Below are 20474 nucleotides of genomic sequence, written 5' to 3'. Positions count from 1 at the left end.
CCTGTGAGAACTGAAAGCATTGGCATTTGTAAAACATCACTAGTAAAACTACCACGAGTTGCTGTTTTTACACTGCACATTTTTATTGCAAGCATATGGGGGCAGTGTTTATCATTTGTTTTCAGTTTGTGACACGTGCTTCCAATAAAACTAAGAATGCCACCTTCTTGCCAAGGCTAGCACCATTGGTTTTGCAAATGCTTGCTTGATCTTGTTACTAGCTCCTGTTGGTAAGAACTCCTGCAGCAAGCTAGAGCCTAGAAGGGCTGCATGAATCGACGAATTTGTTATTTGTAGATGTGCAATGAAGTCTGTACTGGCCAACCTGAGGCACGTTTATGCAGACTCGAGGTGGTGCTTTTCCTGTAGTCCCCACTTTGTTTCAGGAACTCAGAGTTTGTTGCTTCGGCCTGCACGGGGGTGGCTCTCATGGGATGCTGTGGACGGTAATCCCCACCCCAGGGGACCCCTAAATGTACATCATTCAAGATGATCAGTAAGTGGCGATGTTGATGAGCTGGTGTCCGGAGGGTGTGATCCTAACCTTGGCTCCCCACTTGACCATGATTGCATGAACCTGTGACACGAACGTCTCGTCCTGTACCTCTGGCTCTCTACCTGGCGAGCACCGGCAGCAGACTGAACCTCAACATCAAGAGTGATTAACTAAAAGTGTATCTGTTTGGACCAGCAACACCTGGAAGTGTCTCCCTCGCCTTGTATTGTACTAGTCTCACCATTCACCACCTGGTGTAGTGAGACCACGAGAGCAGTCTCATCTGCTACAATAATAACCTTTATAAAGCGCTGAGCCTGTGTCTAGGCGCTGTTCATCGGGTGAGGTGCATGCGAGGTGGAGGCCACCGATCATGAAAGGCTTCTGCTGGGTCTTAAGAGGTTGGCGAGATGCTGCTTGCTTGCGCTGCTGCAGTCCACAGGTGGTACAAAAGGGGGTGGTGATGGACGGAGCATCTGAACCAATCAAACACTCACACCCAGTCAACAGATCTGAGTTTAATCCATCACCATTCCTTAGCCCACTCTGCCACCCCAGTTCAGACATGGCCATATGCAAATCAGTCTGACCCTGTGCCTCATGGGAACAGTCCAGCCCGAACTGCCAAGCCATGCCTTCCCCGGACCGGAAACAAGCTACCTAGGACCGGTTTCTGGCATTACAGTCGTCTTCAGCCAGGCTTGCTTGAATCCAGTGGCAAAGTGAGCAAGGGTCTCACGTCTGAGCATACCCTGCCACACTTATGGCGGCCAAAAGCGGTACAAAAGGGGGTGGTGATTGACGGAGCATCTGAACCAATCAAACACTCTCACCCAGTCAACAGATCTGGGTTTAATCCATCACAGTTCTTTAGCCCACTCTGCCACCCCAGTTCAGACATTGCCATATGCAAATCAGTCTGACCCTGTTCCTCAGTCCACAGGTGAGCAGCCACTTCGACGTGTATAGTGGTAGTTGTAGACCGTGTGTGCGGTGCAGTGCATCCTGCTTTTTCCTTCCACACCGGCTGTTTTTGAGTGGAGTGGGTGCTGCTGGTGTTCCTTCTATCCACCTGGTCCACCCCCTCCCATGCATACTGTTTGCACTACGCGCCTGCGGCACTGAATTCCTTGCACTGCCCCTACCTGCCCTCCACTGCCAGGGCATCGAGCTCTGGTGTCCATTGCAGGGGAGAAAGGCAAATACCTCTTCTTGCCACTACATCTTCACTGGATGGGGCTTGGGATATGCCTACCAAGGGATCTTAAACAAGATCCTTCTCTGCACCCCTCTTCTCAGTCAGTCATCTATTAAACGTTACTCCTCCCAGAGCAGGGTCTGCTATCCACCCCTGCTAGGGGGGGCTCCTGTTGCTCCAGGGTGGACCTTACCAAGCAGGTTAACAAATTGCTGTGTTTAGTGCATGCCTTCGGGTCCCTCACCTCTGTCCTGGGTAGATTCTGCCATGGATGCTGTATCCTGTCCTTGCCGTTGGGTGGACAGAGTAGAGAATTTACTGTCTGTAGCCTGTCCCTGTAGAGGGTGCTTCACCGTCAGGCCTGTGTGGACCCGGTACAGCTTTACTGGCTGCCTGTAATTAGTGCATGCCCGGGGCTACTTGTTTGTGAGTTGTTTTATTTTTTGTTTTTTTTCTTTACTCCTGGGTGGAGTAAACCAGAGCAATGAAATTCTGACATCTCCCTGACACTTAAAATTGGTGATCATAACTAACTCACTCTATATAACTCACTCACTAACTCTCACTCACTCTCTCACTAACTAAATCTCACTCTCTCTCACTAACTCAATAACTCAAACTCTCTCTCACTAACTCACTCACTAACTCTCACACTCTCACTAATTAACTCTCTCACTAACTAATTTTTATCACTCTTACTAACTAACTCTCTTAATATCTCTCACTAACTCACTAAATCTATCACTCTCACTAACTAACTAACCTTCACTCTCCTGTTATTTATACCCACCCCTTTAACAATAAACACCATAAAAAGCAACGATTAGAACAATACAAGTTGCCAGCATTCAAACATAAAAAACCCTCAAATCATTACTTCTAATTAATAGTTTTTTAATATATTTATTGTTGTACATTATACTTTATTGTTCATAACTAAACTAACAAAAATGCTTCTCACACTTCATTGTAACATTTCAGCATATTGCAGACGTCTGCACAACACAGCTCAAAAACAAATACAAACTCAATATCTCTGCCTAAACACTTCTTAGTTCCCAAAGGCGAGAGCTATTGGCTATGTCAATGCTTGTTGAATGTGTGTCAGAATGCCAACATCAGAGAAATAAGTATACCACACAATGTGCCGGGTAATTCCAGTGATCCTCTTTAGCAGGGCCTGCATAGTACTATTAAGGTCTTTGCTTTTGTTTCCAGGTGCACAATTGAAGTCAACAAAGGCGGGAATTCCCCTCATGAGTTCAAGGAGAGGCCAGAAAAGGAACACGTAGTCCGATGTCATCAGAGAACCTTTGCGTACATGTTTAGCATTTTGCACTTTGCATGCTGGGACTTGTAGTAGGTTCACAGACTGAATAGTGAAACTAGAAGTTTCAGGAGACAAACTGATGTTGACAAAAAAAAAGGTGGGACTGGACTTCAATGAGTAGTTATGCTAATTTGGGGCATAACAGGTCTACTCTCATATTTGAAATTGATTGTTTCGTGTAATTTAGTGTTAAGCTATACCCAGACTGGGCTTCTGCTATTGTCTTGGTGTATCTTGTATGTGTTGGACGTGGGCGGGGGAGTGGGGTGATGGTAAAGCAATTTAGGATTAAGAGGACTGGAAAACCCGCCCTGATTTCACACGATCCCCCTCCTTTCTAAACTCCCCTGCAAGGAGGTAATTGGCGGAACATGCAAGTGCCTATAATTCAGCTGCTTGCCTTCAGGGAGCTTCAGCAAATATCCTATGTGTAGCAATGACAATCAGCGGACGGTGAGAGCTCCACGAGTGTGGGCTGTTCACAGCACCCCCGGCTGAGTTTGCGATACAAATGCACGTGGCCCGGCTTCATGGCATCTTTTGAAGGGGACACCTCACAAAACCACTCTTGCCCCAGCCTCCCGCTCGCACTGTGCATGTAAAAGGGAGCTGGGAGAGGTGTGAATAGAGCCGCGGATTGCGATCCGGCCACCTAGCCATTGTCCCCGCCCTGTGAGCCGCAGCGCCCCGCGGAGGTGTCCAGGGCCCCCCGGCGGAGCAGAGACACAGGGGACACACCAAAAGGAGGAACCCTGCAGATGAAAGGGGGAGCAGCCGCCGAGCGGCCGGTGTCGTCTTTCCAGTGAGGCTGGGCGCGGGCTCCGCCCTCTCTCTGTCAGCCCGAGGGGAGGCAGCGCCGCGCTTGTTGTCACCGGGCGCAGGAGCATGTGGACGGAGAGATGGAGCCCACGCCGCCGGCCCTGCGTGCACGGTAGGTACCCCCAGAGCCCGCCCCCCGGCCGCCCTGGGTGCAGGCAGTGCCCCGGTGGGCGGCTGCAGCGCAGGTCGGTGCGCAGCGCGCTGCATGCCCTGGAATCCGGCAGACAAAGCCCCAGCGCTGCACGGACGCAGGCGGCGTCAAGGTGCGCAGCGCCGCGTCCGCTCCATTGTGATCTGCGCTGTATCGTCTGGTTCAGGGGCTCGCGAGCGGCACTCGTGGGCTGTTGGCATCTTGTGTCTGGCTAACCTGCTGTGCTTGGGTGTTTACTTCCTGGAGCTGCTCTCGCGCCTCTCTGCGTGTTTGGTGGATTTTGGTGTGTCCGTACCTGCCAAGTGGCCTTGGGTGATACCTTGAGCCAGTCCTGGGTTTGTAGGCAGCAGCTCTTTGCATGCCGGGGCTTTAGGTTTACATTTCTTTATTGAAGCTTTAAGGGCATGCCGGGGTTTTAAAGGTAATACCTGCAGTCTGTAAACTCGGTGCTGCTGCTGCTGGTTTAAAAGCCAGGACTCGGGGGTGGTGATGCTCAGGTCACCAGGCCAGTTGTTGGACACGCTTGGAATTGGCCTTGGTGGATGCACTGTTGTTCTGCTGCTTTGTTTTGTCACTGCTGGCCTTCCGTTCGCGTGCGGTTTATCACTGCGTTGCACAGACACATCCTTTATCTGTACACGGAAGCCGAGGTGCCTTGCAATATCCTTATAATGTACAATATGGGATCCCTCTCACGTAGATGGACGGAGGCGGGACTGTGTGCAGAACCAGGTATGTGGCACTTTTGTCCTGCCAGTGCCACATCTCCAAGGAATACGCTCCCAAGAGAAACGGATCCAGTTCAGTTGTGAGGCATAGTTACAATGGGTGCAGCAGGTGCAGTAACACCAGGGCCACCGAACCCTGAAAATGCAGTATTTTATTCATCCAGCGTCAGCCAAACGGGTGGTGACACCCTTGCTACCTACTGAAGGGTCCCACTGCAGAAACCAAACTACTTGGGGGCGGGGAAGGAAGCAGATTGTTACCTGCAGCGATCGTGTTTTGTGTGATAAGGAAACATCCGAACCGAGTGCGCCCCTCCCCCTTTGCATTACTTTGCGTGTGAACGGAATGGTGTCCCAGGGCGGATTTTAAGGGCCAGCAGTCCACCCTCGCGAATAAATAAGAAATAATTTATAGTTCTGAGTGCTGTAGCGTGGGGTTGCTGGTGGGGTCAGAGCTAAGAGCCTCGAAGCCCGGATTAGCGCCGCTGCGCTGTGAAGTCTTCTCAGACTAAACCGCAGGGATGAGCCGGGGTTTAAAGCTGCGTCTCTTCGTTAATCACTGTTGTGGGGGTTTCTGTCTAGTGCCAGGTCTAATGAGGTTTACGCCGCTACTTACGCATTAAGGAGGACTGTTGTTTTAGCGTCTTCGCTGACACAGGCCGGTGAAATAATACGCATGCAATTTCCATCACTGGAGTGTGAGTGTTACTGTCGCGACATTTGTTCAGGTTTTCACAAAGTTCCCATGACACAGCACGCATGTCGGGTGTTCTGTTATTGTTGATTCCTGTCACAAGCAGGCGCTCTGAGCAGCATCTTCTGAAATTCTAGTCACCTGGGAGCCTGCGCGCGCCCTTTGATCTGAGCTGCCCGGTGCCCTGTCTTTTTGCAACCCTGGGTAATATGTACCTGTGACAAAAGAGGGGGCCGCCTTCGTGTCTGGCTTGGGGCATCTCCTCTTACTTGTAAGTTTAAGATCCCACCTGAGAAAATGCGTCTCTGACGCCACATGAATCGGCCATTACTGTGGTGTTTGCTCTAATAATGACATTCTATCATCTCTTATTTTCCAACTGCAGTGTGTTCTGGACTGGAACACCCACGTGTCGTTTGTTTTGTAAATAAGGACTTTTCTCCCTTGCTGTGTTAGAGGGGCATTTATTTATTGGATGGTGTTTCGTGGACACACACATGTTTGCTAGCAAACATACCCCAATGTATTTAAAATTGCATACCGTATATGTGTTTGCTATGATGCATTTGCAAAATCTCTCCCTCCTATCACCCCCTCCCCAATATTGCTTTCTTTCGTGGGATTATAGAACATACAATTTTATTTGGTCCTTGTGCATGTCAAAAGATGGATATGTCTGTTTTTAGGTGTCTCCTACTAGGCAGTGCACCCTCTATTTGTTGCGAGACGTAATGTCAGCTTAGAGTGAATTTAGAGCTCATCCATCGCTCACATTCATTGTATTGTAGTTATATAGTGCTTCATGCGGCGTTGCAGCGCTTCACACCAGCCAGCGCGCTGCTCTGCACCCCAAAGTTAGGGGTTACTTCAGTGGTTGCAGTTGGTTCTTGGTTTTAGTCTTGTGCTCTCAAGGACACCATTCCATGAATTTGCTCCAGTATCTGTGTAGTGCATTTTATTGCGTAGGAGTTGGGTGTGATCGTGGGTGGGTGGTATGTGAGTTCATGCAGATGGTGGGTGGGATTAGTAGATGAGTTAGATGGAATTGGGTATTGCTTGGTTGCAGGGCATGACTTTCAAAGGAGGGTAGTTTGTGATTTTTGGGATGAGGTGTGGGGAATCTGCAGAAATATAAAAACAGATTAAGGCGAACATGGCATAGAATACTCTGTGTTCAGACAGGGTGGACAGTTGTGAGGGTCATTTGAGAAACAAGCATTGATCTCCCCTATGTGAGAGTTATTGGCTTTCCCAATGACTTTTAGCCGTGTTGTACAGTAGCGTGGCGGCATTTCAGCATGGTGAAAAGTTAGTGGTGTGGCAAAGAGTGCAGTATTGCAGAGTAAAGTGGTGTGGAGTGGAGTTACATAGAGTTGCATTGTGTGGAGTGGAGTTGTGCATAGTGATACAATTGCGGATCAAGAGAAGGCGGATATGATGAAAGCAACATGAATAAGAAGCCATATGTCTGTGTTTAAAAAGGACATTGGACATCCAGGGATAATGCTTATAAAAAAAAAATATACTGCATTGCAAAAAGACGAGGAAAATCACGTACTTGGTTCATGCTCCAGGGAGGAGCTAACATAAGAAAGGAAGAAAAGCCTACGGGAGGTGAGCTAAGCAATCGAAAGATTGCAAATGAGAGTGACAACACAAACAACTGGTGGTATGCTGTGGGCGGGTTGTAAAACCACTGAATTATAAACAAAACGCCTCACAGCACAACGCGTGCAGTGTAGGCGAGACCTAGAAAATAAAGGAGACAATCAGTAGTTTCAAGTCCGGGGGTGCCATCATTTTCAAGTAAGGTTTTAGAAACCTAGAGTAGATTTTTGGAAATATCATGCACTCTAAGGATCCAAAACTGTAGGAAGAAACATCATTTTCAGAATGTTACATAGTGTTGCATTAGGTGATTTTGACAGGTCCTAGAATCAGGAGAACCGTCTGTCTACTGCTAGGCTATTGAAAGACATGGACAGCTGATCAGACCTGTGGGTGGAAAGCGTAAAGTCACGGCTGGACTCATCAACAGGGAAGTATCAAGAGCTGTATACTGCGCTTGACTGAAGCAGTAACCTCACAATGAAAGCAACGCTGGAGAATATACAGGGTAAATAAAGCACAATATCTCATGTAAAAATTGAAAAAGAGAAATTGCTCCTCTCATTTGCTTGCTTCTTATTCATTAGCTTGCATGGAATTCCTCTTTGTGTGTTTTCACCCCCCCTGTAGTACTTTATTTGTCAAAAAAAAGTGCCAGGGCCTTTTTCGGGAGGTCCCTGCAGCTTGCACCACCCATTGCCCCTGCCAGTGCTGCCAATGGCGGTACCAACACAACTACTAACATCTCACTTCCGCAAGTGTGACAAATCTGACTACTCAAGGCAGGGGTGGCTCTAGGCTCATGGTGGTCCTGGGCAGGGAGCGTAGGTATGGGGCCCCGGAAGAGGGGGTCCGGGCGGGGCGGAACGCAGAGGCCAGTGAAGGGGGGGGGGGGTCAGGGTGTTTGGAAGTGGAACAGAGCCAGAGGCCGCCAAAGCCCTGCCACGCAAATATGTATCCATCCTCAGAGGATTATTATATTAAGGATATAGGATGGCATAGGTGGCCGATATTATTTATTCTTATTGTATATGAAATTATTAAACACTGTTTGTCTGCTCAACTCAACATTTGAAAGACAGTGGCACCATGTTGTAGACTGTCCTCAGAGTCGGTGTTGAGAATAAAGTGCTGGTGCTGAGCACCAGAAACTACCGGCTCAAATTAAGCACTGCTCCCCTGGAGCATGCACGCATTACTTGTGTCCTTACACTGCTCGCTTTTCCGGCTGTAAATGTTACTTTTTCTTTAATTACTACATGAGAATGCATGTGTTTTTCAGCTGTCTTCTTTGTATGCTTCCACTTCCTCTGCAATGCTCGTGTTTCTCTTTCTCTGCCCATTTGCTTCTCCTCTTCCGTAATGCACTCGTACGCTTATCTTCCGGCGTTGCTTTCTTCCTGGCATGCTTCTGCCCCCGGCTCCATGTTGTGCTCTGTCCTCTGTTTGCTTCCCCCCCCGTCCACCTTCCTCTCTTCATTTTCTTCTGTCCCTGCGCCCTATGGGTTGCTTTTTGAAAACTTCTGAGAGCACGCCACCACCTCCCACCTTGAAACCGGTACATCGGCTGCCTCTCCCTGAAATAGTCCCCTGCAAACTTTGTTGCATGATCTGTCAACTCAGTACATCTGGTGTCATGAACACTGCTAGGAGCATGTGCCCTGCAGGCTTGAAATCCAAAAGTCTCACAAGGAACACACCCTCTAATGGGCTTCTGTGACACATGGTCCAGTGCTCTAGAAAGGCCTCCCTTTGCACCTTACACTGTCTCCCTCATTGATGCATGCCAGGAAAGGTTTCTGAAACCACCTGCTCATAATCTTCCTACCATACTAGATGTTAGACCCTTCCCCTATTGGGGTTTCTCTCCAATTAGATACTGTGTTTCTTCTACAGTTTTCACTGCAGGTGTCTCTATCTTCACACATTGTCTATGTAACTTGTTGCTGTGTTCAGTGATCCACTGTCCTCTCGGGCAAGGCCTGCACTTTATAATTGTACCCATTTCAAAAACTAAGTTATGTTATGTTAAAATGTATTTATATAGCGCACGGCTACTCCGACAGAGTGTCCCGGCGCTTTCCACAAACAACTCAGTGTGTAATAACATAACACGAAACAATACAGAAAAGAAAGACCCACCCAAAGAGCAACTAAACATTAAAAAGCCATGTCTTCAAGCTCTTCCTAAATTGAAGCAGATTAGGAGTACTGCGTAGCGCCAGTGGTAGGGAGTTCCTCAACTGAGGTGCCTTAAAGCCAAAGGAGCGGCCCCCAGTGCGGGCCTTCCGCACGCGAGGAACCACGGCAGTAAAGAGAGCCGCAGAACGCAGTAGGCGAGCAGGGCGGTAAAAGATCAGCCTGCGCCGTAACTAAGTATACAAAATGACCTTCTTGAATAACCCCACTAGCGTCGTTTTTGACCAGTTCGATTTTGTTTTCTAATCCATAAAAAATAGCCTATGTCCATTCCAAAAACATCTAGGCGCATGGCTCCAATGGAAATTGTGATAAAGAGGTGAAGGCGCACAGGTGTTGATCTACAGATCTGGGGAACCGGGATTGTTCAATCAAATTTTTTTATTTATTTAAAAGCCACGCCCCTACTCCTGTTTTGGTACCATGGAACACCCTGCCTGCAGCTTTTGGAGATCTGTGGTTGGCCGTAACTGCACTTCAGTGGTTTGAGGCGGCTGGTCCAAGCTTCAACTAGTGCATTCTAGAGTTAAGCTGAGCAGATATTGACATATTGTTTCCCCGAGGGATGCTACTGTCACCTCAGATTTTTAATTGTTCCTTGGTTATGTTTTTCTGGTATTTTGCATGCATTGCACAGAGGGAGAAATTGAGCAGGTTTCACAACCAGGATGCCCAAAATAGAAAGTGGGCACAAAATACTCTTTCTCTGACAGTTATTTAATGTCATCAGAGGCAAGGTTGATGGACCAAAATCACTTTCTGAGTAGCAAAAGCAAGTATGTGGCAATGTTGTTGATTTTTTTTATTTATTAGGAAGGAACATAGTCAGTGTTGCCACAAAATGTGCCTTCAGCAAGCACAAATGTTTGTAGCACACCACTTAAAACAACCTAGGCAGCATTGGGTGTCGGGTATAATTCACGTAATTATGTGTAGTTTCATCACTTTGAATTCCTCGAGATTACGCTAGAAGAGTAATTCTGTGTTTTGCACTATTTCTTAGTGCAAAAATGTCCTCTCGCGTCCAAAGTGGACACGGATGCATTTTGTGCTATGAAATAGTGCTAAATGCCACAGAACATGAATAATGAGCGAGCAGCCTCTCGCATTCACTAAATGTGCTCATGGGGTAGGATTTCCCCCAACTTTCTACCAGCATTTAGCACGATTTGCTTCATGCAAAATGTGCCCAAAGTTATATTTTGTGCTAAAAAACAGCGCTAAATGCAACAGAACACAAATTACAAGTGAGAGTGGACGGTCACCGTCACTAAATGTGGTCCGCTGTACGATTTCCCAACCCAAATTACTCTTAATTATGCAGGCAGGGGTATTCGCATGAAATAATTGATAATTCTGCATCGATGAGGAAAGCAGAATTACCAAAATTACTCCGATTACTCCACAATAATCAACATTCTGCCTTGGCAGCATGTATTAAAAATTTCAGTTGTTCGATTTTTAAAAACGTGGCATTTTATTCTACTCCCCAAATTTGCAAATGAGCGACACTGTTCTATTGGTGCCCAGGCTTGTTTTCTGCTCCAGTCTGGCAGTGGAGTGGCAGTGAAGCTGGTTTGACCTGCTCTCAGGCCTGACATACCACTGCATCAGCCTCGGAGGGTTTCTAAGGCAGGCCGATCAGGAAGCAGCCATCTGCCCCCACCACATTCCCCCTCGCTGCATGGAATGGACCCCTCCGAGTATTAAAATGAACCCTGCATGCCAACGAGGTACCAATCCCTTACCCCCTCCCGCAGGAGACCCCCCCCCCCCCCCTCGGAGGTGCTCCCTCAAGAAGTCTCCCCAATGTCTCCGAAATCCCTCAACAACCAATGTATATCAAGCTGCTGAACAGATAGACCCTCGTTGTCTTAACTTGGTACGCCCCCACCCCCCTCCCTTCTCAGCATCTCCCCACGTGCGGATTATTATGGTCTGTCACAAGAACGCCGTCCCTACCTACATGGGGCTCTGTAATGCGCGCGCCAGACTCCTCCTGACACTGTTATCAAATTAATTGCCTACAGCTGTTGCTGAATAATAGGGTATGAGTGGTTCGGGGGGAGCACATTATCTGCACCCCCCCTCCTTCCCTCCCCGCTCCTTGTTGCTTTAAGAGTCGTTTCTTTAAAATGCTCACTGACAGCAGCTGCTCTTGGCCAAGGCCGTGTTTGTTTTGAAAGGCTGTTTACTGAGCTTTACTGAGCTGAGTCTCAGAACCCCCCCTAGTTATTTGATAACATCCCCCCCCCTCCATCCCCCCCCCCCCCCCCCCGCTTTCAGGCTCGGAATGTGCTCATTGTTTGAGGGAATGCTTTCTATCCATTTCACTCATTTCTTTTATTGTTTTTATTGATTGTTCCCTTAAACACTGTCACAATAAGAATATTTAAAAATAGTTATAGTAGAAAAACACAACCAAGGTCATTGGTCACGTTAGAAAATAGGGATAGTGCGCATACTTTAATAACCGTTTATTTTTCACCTGGGCCCGTTAAAGCCGTTCCCCTGTCTGGCGTGTGAGGTAAAATGTAAAGTAGAATCCCTTTCACAAAGTTACATCGAAAATAAGCCGTCCTCCATCGCTGCCTGTAAGTAGGCCTTACCTTGCTCTGTGTTAACACAAATCCACACATGTGTAGGGCTGTGCCAAAATTCACATAAATTGCCTTTGCGTAGCTATGCCAAATTTTGGAACAGTTATGCAAAATGCCAAACTATCATTTGGTGATCTATTTTAGCACAAATTGGTTTATTGTGGTTGCGAGGATACATTTTTCGCAACAAAAAAAAGTAGCAAAACCAACTGGTGCAAACAGCAGTCCCTTGCATTCAGGTTGGTTGCCTTATTCCCGTCCATTGGTGCTACATGTTTCCTACGAAATGGCAACATGGTGTAATTTTGTGACATTTTGCATGACTTGAAATTAGCGGTTTAATGGATATTTTTCTTAGCCCGACACATTTATAGTTATATCTTTTTTTTTTTTTTACATGACATACGTGTTACTTCAATCAATCAATCAGGAGTTTGTTAAAGCGCGACTACTCACCCGTAAGGGTCTCAAGGCGCTAGGGGTGGGGGGGGTTGGGGGGGTGCAGGTTCCATTCCATCAAGGAGGGGGTCTGTCGAAGAGCCAGGTTTTGAGGTTTCTTGCGAAGATGGGGAGCGATGTTGTCTGTCTGAGGTGGAGCGGAAGGGCGTTCCATGCTTTGGCCGCGAGGAAGGAGAAGGAGCGGCCTCCCGATCTGGTCTTTCTGGTGCGGGGGACCACAGCGTAGGAAAGCTGGGCTGATCGTAGGGTCCTTTGGGGTGCGTGGAATTTGAGTCGGCTGTTCAGGTATGCTGGTCCGGTGCCGTGGAGGGCCTTGTGTGCGTGGGTGAGCATCTTAAAGGTGATTCTGGCCTCGACGGGGAGCCAGTGGAGTGTGCGCAGGTGCTGGGAGATGTGGCAGTGTTTTGGCAGGTTGAGGGCCAGTCTTGCGGCGGCGTTCTGGATGTTCTGTAGCTTGCGGATGAGGTTTTTGTTTATTCCGGCGTAGAGTGCGTTGCCGTAGTCGAGTCTGCTGGTGACCAGGGCGTGAGTGACTGTCTTTCGGTGTTCGAGGGGGATCCATTTGAAGGTCTTACGAAGGAGGCGGAGGGTGTGGAAGCAGGAAGATGAGACAGAGTTGATCTGGCGGTCCATTTTGAGCTCGGAGTCCAAGATGATTCCCAGGTTGCGTGCGTGGTCTGTGGGGGTTGGCGGGTTTCCGAGGGCGGTGGGCCACCAGGTGTCACTCCAGGCGTCGGGGTTTGGGCCCATGATGAGTACTTCTGTTTTGTTGGTGTTTAGTTGTAGGCAGCTGTTTTTCATCCATTTGGCGACGGCTTCCATGCCTTCTCGAAAGTTGCGTCTGGCGGTGTTGGGCTCGTTGGATAGGGAGAGGATGAGCTGGGTGTCATCTGCATATGACACGACGTTGAGTCCGTAGGTTCTGACGATGGGGGCAAGTGGAGCCATGTAGACGTTGAAGAGCGTCGGGCTGAGGGAGGAGCCCTGGGGGACTCCGCAGGTGATAGGTGTGGGGTCCGAGAGGAAAGGGGGGAGTCTGACCCGCTGCGTCCTGCTGGAGAGGAAGGAGCAGATCCAGTCGAGGGCCTTGTCCTGGATTCCTGCATTGTAGAGTCTGCGTATTAGGGTGCGGTGGGAGACTGTGTCGAACGCCGGTGATAGGTCGAGGAGGATGAGGGCTACTGTTTCTCCTTTGTCCAGTAAGGTGCGGATGTCGTCTGTTGCGGCGAGGAGGGCGGTTTCCGTACTGTGGTTTTTTCTGAAGCCGGATTGGGAGGAGTCGAGGATGTTGTGTTCTTCAATGAATGTGGCGAGTTGGCTGTTGATGGCTTTCTCGATGACTTTCGCTGGGAACGGGAGCAGGGAGATGGGTCTGTAGTTTTTGAGGTTGGTGGGGTCCGCTGAGGGTTTCTTTAGGAGGGGGTTGACCTTGGCGTGTTTCCAGTCGTCGGGGAATGAGGCGGTCGCCAGGGAGCGGTTGATGGTTTGGCGGAGCATGGGTGCGATGGTGTTGGCGGCTCTGTTGAAGATGTGGTGGGGGCAGGGGTCCGTGGGGGCCCCTGAGTGGATTGACTTCATTGTCTTCAGTGTGTCTTCGGTGGTGAGGGCTGTCCAGTCATCAATCGCTGGTTTCCGGGTGTCGGGGGTGGTTGGTGAGGGTTCAGTGTGTTGGTTGTCTTCGTCGAAGTTGTCGTAGATGCTCTTGATTTTGTGGTGGGAAAAGATGCTGAGTTTGTCGCAGAGGTCTTGTGAGGGAGGGATGTCTGTAGACTCTCTGGTGGGTGTGGCGAACTCCTTGATGATGCTGAAGAGTTCCTTGCTGTTGTGTGCGTGGGTGGAGATTCTGTCTTCAATCGCTTTTTTTCTCGTTTCTCTGATGAGTTGATGGTGGGCGTTGGTGGCGGCTCTGAAGTTGTTGTGGGCTTCTGTGGATTTGGTGTTTCTCCAGGCCTTTTCGAGGCGGCGGCATGTGCGCCTGGACTCTCGAAGTTCGGTGGTAAACCATCTGGCTTTCTTGGCACGGGTATTGTTGTTTTTCTTGAGGGGGGCTATGGTGTTGGTACTGTCCGAGATCCATCTATGCAGGGTTCGGGCTGCGGTGTTGGGGTCGTCGTTTTCCGCGATGGTTGGGGTGGAGTTGTTGAGTGAGGAGGTGAGCTGGTCATCGGTGATTTTCGTCCAGTTTCTTTGTGGAAGCAGGTGCTGGTGTCTGTGGATGGTGGGTGTTCTGAAGGTGAAGTGGACGCAACGATGGTCGGTCCATGGGAGTTCGGTGGTGTGGCTGAATGTGATGGAGTTTCCTGTAGTGAAGAGGGGGTCGAGGATGTGTCCTGCTGAGTGCGTGGGCTCGGTCACGATCTGGCGGAGTCCAATGTTGTGGAGGTTGTCCAGGAGGGATGTGGTGTTGGGGTCCAGTTGATTGTCGAGGTGGAAGTTGAGGTCTCCCAGCAGGGTGTAGTTGGTGGATGCGATGGCCTGCGGGGAGATAATGTCCGTGATGGAGTTGGCGAAGGGTCCGCGGGGTCCAGGGGGTCGGTAGATGAGGGTTCCTCGGAGGGCGGCGGTGGGACTGGCCAGTATCTTGAAGTGAAGGTGTTCCATCAGTTCTGTGGACTCGTCAGGGAGTGTGCTCAGGCGGAGGCTGGATTTGTGGACGATGGCGATTCCTCCTCCTGGGTGGATGGGGCGGTCCTTCCTGGAGATCTTGTATCCTTGGGGGATGGCGATGGCGATGTCCGGTCCCGAGGTGGTGTTGGTCCAGGTTTCGGTGAAGAATGCTACGTCTGGGGTTGTGCTGTCGAGGAGGTCCCAGATTTCTGTGGAGTGTTTGAGGAGGGATCGGACGTTGAGGAGGATGCATTGCAGGGTCTTCAGTTCGGTTGTGTTCTTGTGGGCGGGTTGTGCTGGATCCGTGTTCTTGGCGGTGCTGCAGGTGTGCCGGCAGCGGTGACAGCTGAAGGGTCCATGGGTGTCGGCTGGTGATGCTAGCTTGCAGTTGTTGTTGCAGCCTGGGTTGAGTGCGTGGAGTGCTGCTGGGTCGTAGCGTTGGCGGGGCGGAGGTCCAGGGTTCCTGGTGCTGGTCGCGGACGGGTCACAGACGGGCGCAGACGTGCTTGCCTTTGATGCGCCTTCGGTGCACCAGCGGTGCGCCCGCAGCCCGTGGCCGCGCAGCGGCCGCGTAGTGGCCGCCATTAAGTAGGGGTCGGGGAGGGCTGGACAGCTGGGAGGCGGGAGCGGGGAGGGGAGCTGGATTGGGCCGGTCGTGCTGGGGGGGCAGGGGCTGCGGGGGCAGCAGCGGCGGGGAAAGGTAAAGGGAGGAAAGAAGGGATAAAGAAAAAAGGGAGAATAGGCAGAAATAAGGCACAAAAGAGCAGAGATGCAGAAAAGAGCAGAAATTTGAAAGATAGAAAGGGTAAAAAAACGAGTGAAAACGAGAGAAAGAGCAGAGGGAGAGAAAGGGAAAATGGGCAAAAATAAGGCACAAAAGAGCAGAGGTGCAGAAAGGTGAAAGATAGAAAGGGGAAAAAACGAGTGAAAGAGAAGAGGGAGAGAAAGGGAAATGGGCAGAAATAAGGCGCAAAAGAACAGAGGTGCAGAAAGATGAAAGATAGAAAGGGGAGAAAAACGAGTGAAGGAGCAGAAAGAAAGAAAGGAGACAGAGGTCCACTGGACCACCAGGGATGAGGCGCAGGGAAACTTGCGGGTGGAGGAGGGCCTCGATCACCAACACTCAAGAGTGCAGGGGCAGGGGCACCTCACTTAATGGTGGAGCTGCGAGGGTGGGAGAGCAATTTCACTGACAATGAGTTACTTAATCAAGTGCACTCTATTGGTATTGACTTAAAGGGTTCACAGTATCAACATACTGACATATTTTAAATCTGTACAAAACTTTTATAACTTGACAACTTTTTCATGAACTCAGAGAAGACTCTCACCTTAAAGTCATTAATATAACGGAATGCTGCACAATGGCAAAACATTCACCCCCAGTCACAGATCTGGGTTTAATCCATCGTTATTTTGCTCACCACACCACCCCAGTTCAGACATGGCCATATGCAAATCAGTCTTGACCCTGTGCCTCACGAGAACAGTCCAGCCCGAACTGCCAAACCATGTCTTCCCTGGACCGGAAACAAGCATCCTAGGACCGGTTTCTGGCTATCAGCCTTCATCAGCCAGGATAGCTTGATTCCAGTGGCATGGACAGCACGGGACTCCCGTCTGAGCATACCCGTCCCACTCGGGGTGACAAATGCAAAAACAAGAATTGATGGACGGAATGTTGCACAATGGCAAAACAAACCAATTGACGGAATGTTGCACAATGGCAAAACATTCCCATGAAGCACAGGGTCAAGACTGATTTGCATATGGCGAGGTCTAAACGGGGGTGGCATGGTGAGCAAAAGAATGATGGATTTAACCCAGATCTCTTTACTGGGGGTGAATGTTTTGATTTGTTCTGTATTCCGTCCATCAATTGTGTGTCTTTTGCTTTCTCGCCCTAAGTGCGGCAGGTTAGCCCAGACGTGGTTTCTGGGCTCACTGTGCCACTGGAATCAAGCTATCCTGGCTGAAGAGGGGTGAAACCCCGAAACCGGTCCTAGGATGCTTGTTTCCGATCCGAGAGGACCTGGCTTGGAAGTTGGGGCTGGACTGTTCCCATGAGGCACAGGGTCAAGACTGATTTGCATATGGCCAGGTCTAAACTGGGGTGGCATGGTGAGCAAAAGAATGATGGATTTAACCCAGATCTCTTGACTGGGGGTGAATGTTTTGATTTGTTCTGCATTCCGTCCCTTAATTGTGTCTCTTGATTTCTCGCCCTGGGCTCACTGTGCCACTGGAATCAAGCTATCTTGGCTGAAGAGGGGTGAAACCCCGAAACCGGTCCTAGGATGCTTGTTTCCGGTCTGAGAGGACCTGGCTTGGCAGTTCGGACTGGACTTTCCCATGAGGCACAGGGTCAAGACTGATTTGCATATGGCCAGGTCTAAACTGGGGTGGCATGGTGAACAAAAGAATGATGGATTTAACCCATATCTTGACTGGGGGTGAATGTTTTGATTTGTTCTGCATTCCGTCCATCAATTGTGTGTCTTTTGCTTTCTCGCGGTAGTTGGAAGAAGCACCAACCCTTCTATTAGTTATTATATCTTCCTTGCAGGCATCATTCCATAACAAGGTTGGGACATCATAAATGCTGAGATCTCTGTCGAATTGCAAGATTAGGAACCTTGTTGACGTTTCTCCTTATAGCTTTCGAAGCTGGTCGTGGGCCTGCAGATTTATTCAATTGGGACCCATGCTTTGGTAGTTTCTAAAATGGCCACAGTAATGATTCCTTCTGTGAATGATCATCCTCAGTGTGGTGTGCATTGCTTTTTATCATGGGTAATCATGCTTGGAATCTAAGGTGCCATGTTGTTGTCTACTAAAACATTGTTTAAAAAAAATAAAACAATTTGGGTCGAGTCTAGTGGCAGTGCGCATGCGCTGCTCTCTCTGCGAGGCATGGTGTAATAGAGTATGCAGTAGAAGCCCTGGCCATATTTGTCATTGGCTTGTGTCATTGTCCTTAAATGCTGGCTTCTGATTCCTAAATAGGCTTGTTAGTCCCTCCTTGGTACTGCCTTGTCTGCATTTGTTACCGCCCATAGCAACTGGACCTTTTACTTGGCTTGTTACACGGTCAGCATTATAAGTGGGTGAGCACCATTTTGTTTATTTACACTGATGGGGACAATAGTGGCTGGTTTTTTTTGTATTTGCATGCTGAGCGCGGCGCCCGCTTCAGGGACACCGCCACCTTTCTTATCTTTTTAAAACTTTAATAATGAGCCCTTCGCCCGCTTCACGGACACTGCGCTATGCAATACAATAGGTATTGCTTTTGTAAAACTTTGAACTATTGGTATTGTAAATGACAATGCCTTTTAAGTTTTAATAAAAGCATTGCCATTTACAATGCCAATAGCAGCTCAAAACCTCGAAATTGTGAGACCTATTGCAATGTAAATGCTTGTTTTACTTGGTACAAGGGAGTGAAAAAAGTACATATGTCTATCCAAGGTGCATAAGAAGCTTAAGTACTGGTAACAGACCAGGTGAATTCAGAAGAGAGAGAGTGAGAACTTCTGTCTCACTCTAAAAGTAAGGACGCGGGGTATTGTCGCAGTGATGGTGGGTGCTGGTTACCATGCCTTCGATCCTGAAAAGTTAATCATCCAGAATTTGATAATGCCAATACATTGCTGCAATTCTGAGTGATAGACTGTGGTAGAGGGTATCTGCAGATTAATATGGGCAGGAATAGCATATGAATTGCATGCCAAATTAAACACTTAGAGTTGAATAGAATATCAGTTCAAAATTAGGGTGACTCTGGGGATCCCTACCAAACATCAAAAGTAAAATGTCAAGTCTGGTGAAAAGTACAGACTAAGCTTCAACCAGGGTATTTAATTAAACAAGCACTGGCGTTGCCAATAGGTCTCGCAGTAGGAAAGTTGGAGCTATTGGTTTTGTAAATGACACATTTTATATTTATGTGTTGGTTTTGAAAATTGCGAAAATAATAGTTTTGTCATTTACAATGCCAATATTATTATTATTATTATTATTATTATTATTATTATTAATTGGGTTTTGTAGAGTGCGTAGTAACCCGTGAGTATCCCAGCGCTGAAACCACGACACTCGAAACAAAGGGGGAGCCCGGGGAGGGGAAGGGGAGTGTTACGGGAAGAGGTGAGATTTCAGCATTTTTCTAAAGCGGAGGTGATCAGGTTCTGTCCTTAGTTTGCGGGGGAGGGAGTTCCAAAGGCTGGCTGTGTTCACGGAGAATCGGCGGCCGCCTGTGCGGGCCTTTTTCACTCTGTGGACTGTGATGAGGTGTTCGTGATCTGAGCGGAGGGATCTTGTGGCTTTGTAGGGCGTGATGAAGTTTTTGAGGATGGGGGGGCCTTTGTCCTGTAGGAGTTTATGGGCTAGGCAGAGAGCTTTGAACTTGACTCTTTCTCTTACTGGGAGCCAGTGCCGGAGCTTCAGAGCTGGTTTAGCTGAGGATCTGGCCGGGGTGTTGGTGAGAAGCCGGGCTGCGGAGTTCTGATTACTTTGCAGTTTGTTAAAGGTGGATTTGGGGGCTCCAAGGTAGATGGCGTTGCTGTAATCCAGCCTAGATAGGATGAGTCCTTGGATGAGCAATTTGCGTGAAAGGGTGGGGAGCAGAGGAAAGATTTTTCTTACTGATCTGAGTAGGCCGAAACAAGTGCCTGCGTTTTTTTTTGCCTGGGTTTTGAAGGACAGGTCTCCCTCCTATACTTTTAACTTTTGCAAATGTGACACTCATAGTATTTGTAATGCAAATGTTTTGTATTTACGTGACTTAGATGTATTGATATTACAAATAACAATGGTTATGAATTTTTTAAATAATTAATACTTAAATAAAAGTTATTGTAATTTATAATGGCAATAGCTTAAACTGTTGTAAATACCTTTTGTGAAGATTATGTTCAGTGTATTTTATTGTGAGGAAAATAAAAGAACAGAAGTGAAATATTAACGTCTTTTTCTGACATTTGTGTAATGTGAGAGAGTGTGAGTGTGTTTGAAAAGGGTGATTGATTGTGATATGATGTGTGATGCTGATAGGGTGTGTGAGTGTGTTAGTGTGTGTGATTTTTGAGAATGTTATTGAGGGTGTGTAAGGGTCTTTGAGTGTAATTGTGTGTAAGGGTGAGTGTGTGTGAGGTGGTGTGAGGGGAAGGGTGTGTGTGTATTCCGATGGTGTGTGGTGTTGTGAGGATAAAGGCGTGAGACCTCAAATTACACAGTAATCACAAAAAATATATAACCCGATATACTTATTTAAGTATCAGTAACTAGCATCGCCGCCAAGGTGCTTAGATGTATGTAGAGGCTTTAACAGCCTTGATGATGTGTCATTTGCAGTGGAGACTGAGACGGGCACAAAAGCGGCCCATCGAAGGGCCTACACACCACAGGCCCATCAGCAGATTGCCCGCCTTGCTACTCCGAGGTTGATTAAGTTCAATAATAGGTTTCTGGGGCTTAGAGCTATGTTCGTCCTACTGCATCATAGATAATTAAAATTATCTTTGGACTGGCTGGGGGCGGGAGGGAACCTATGCTGATAGCTGTCAGTCTGGGCGCTGGCGGTG

At 48.4% G+C, this 20474-nt stretch overlaps 1 protein-coding gene across 1 annotated transcript in view; it reads left to right on the top strand.

Moving 5' to 3' along the window:
- Positions 1-3651: 3651 nt before the first annotated feature.
- Positions 3652-20474, top strand: part of TIAM1 (TIAM Rac1 associated GEF 1) — a 444435-nt gene continuing 427612 nt past the window's right edge. Inside the window, exon 1 of the mRNA XM_078658396.1 lies at positions 3652-3955. The gene's annotated coding sequence lies outside the window, so the exon portion shown is untranslated. The remainder of the gene's footprint in view (positions 3956-20474) is intronic.

The sequence above is a fragment of the Lissotriton helveticus genome, chromosome 8 (assembly GCF_964261635.1).
Source record: "Lissotriton helveticus chromosome 8, aLisHel1.1, whole genome shotgun sequence".
NCBI classification, from domain to species: domain Eukaryota; kingdom Metazoa; phylum Chordata; class Amphibia; order Caudata; family Salamandridae; genus Lissotriton; species Lissotriton helveticus.
Note: the sequence above shows the minus strand (reverse complement) of the source record. Positions and strands in the feature narration are given on the sequence as shown.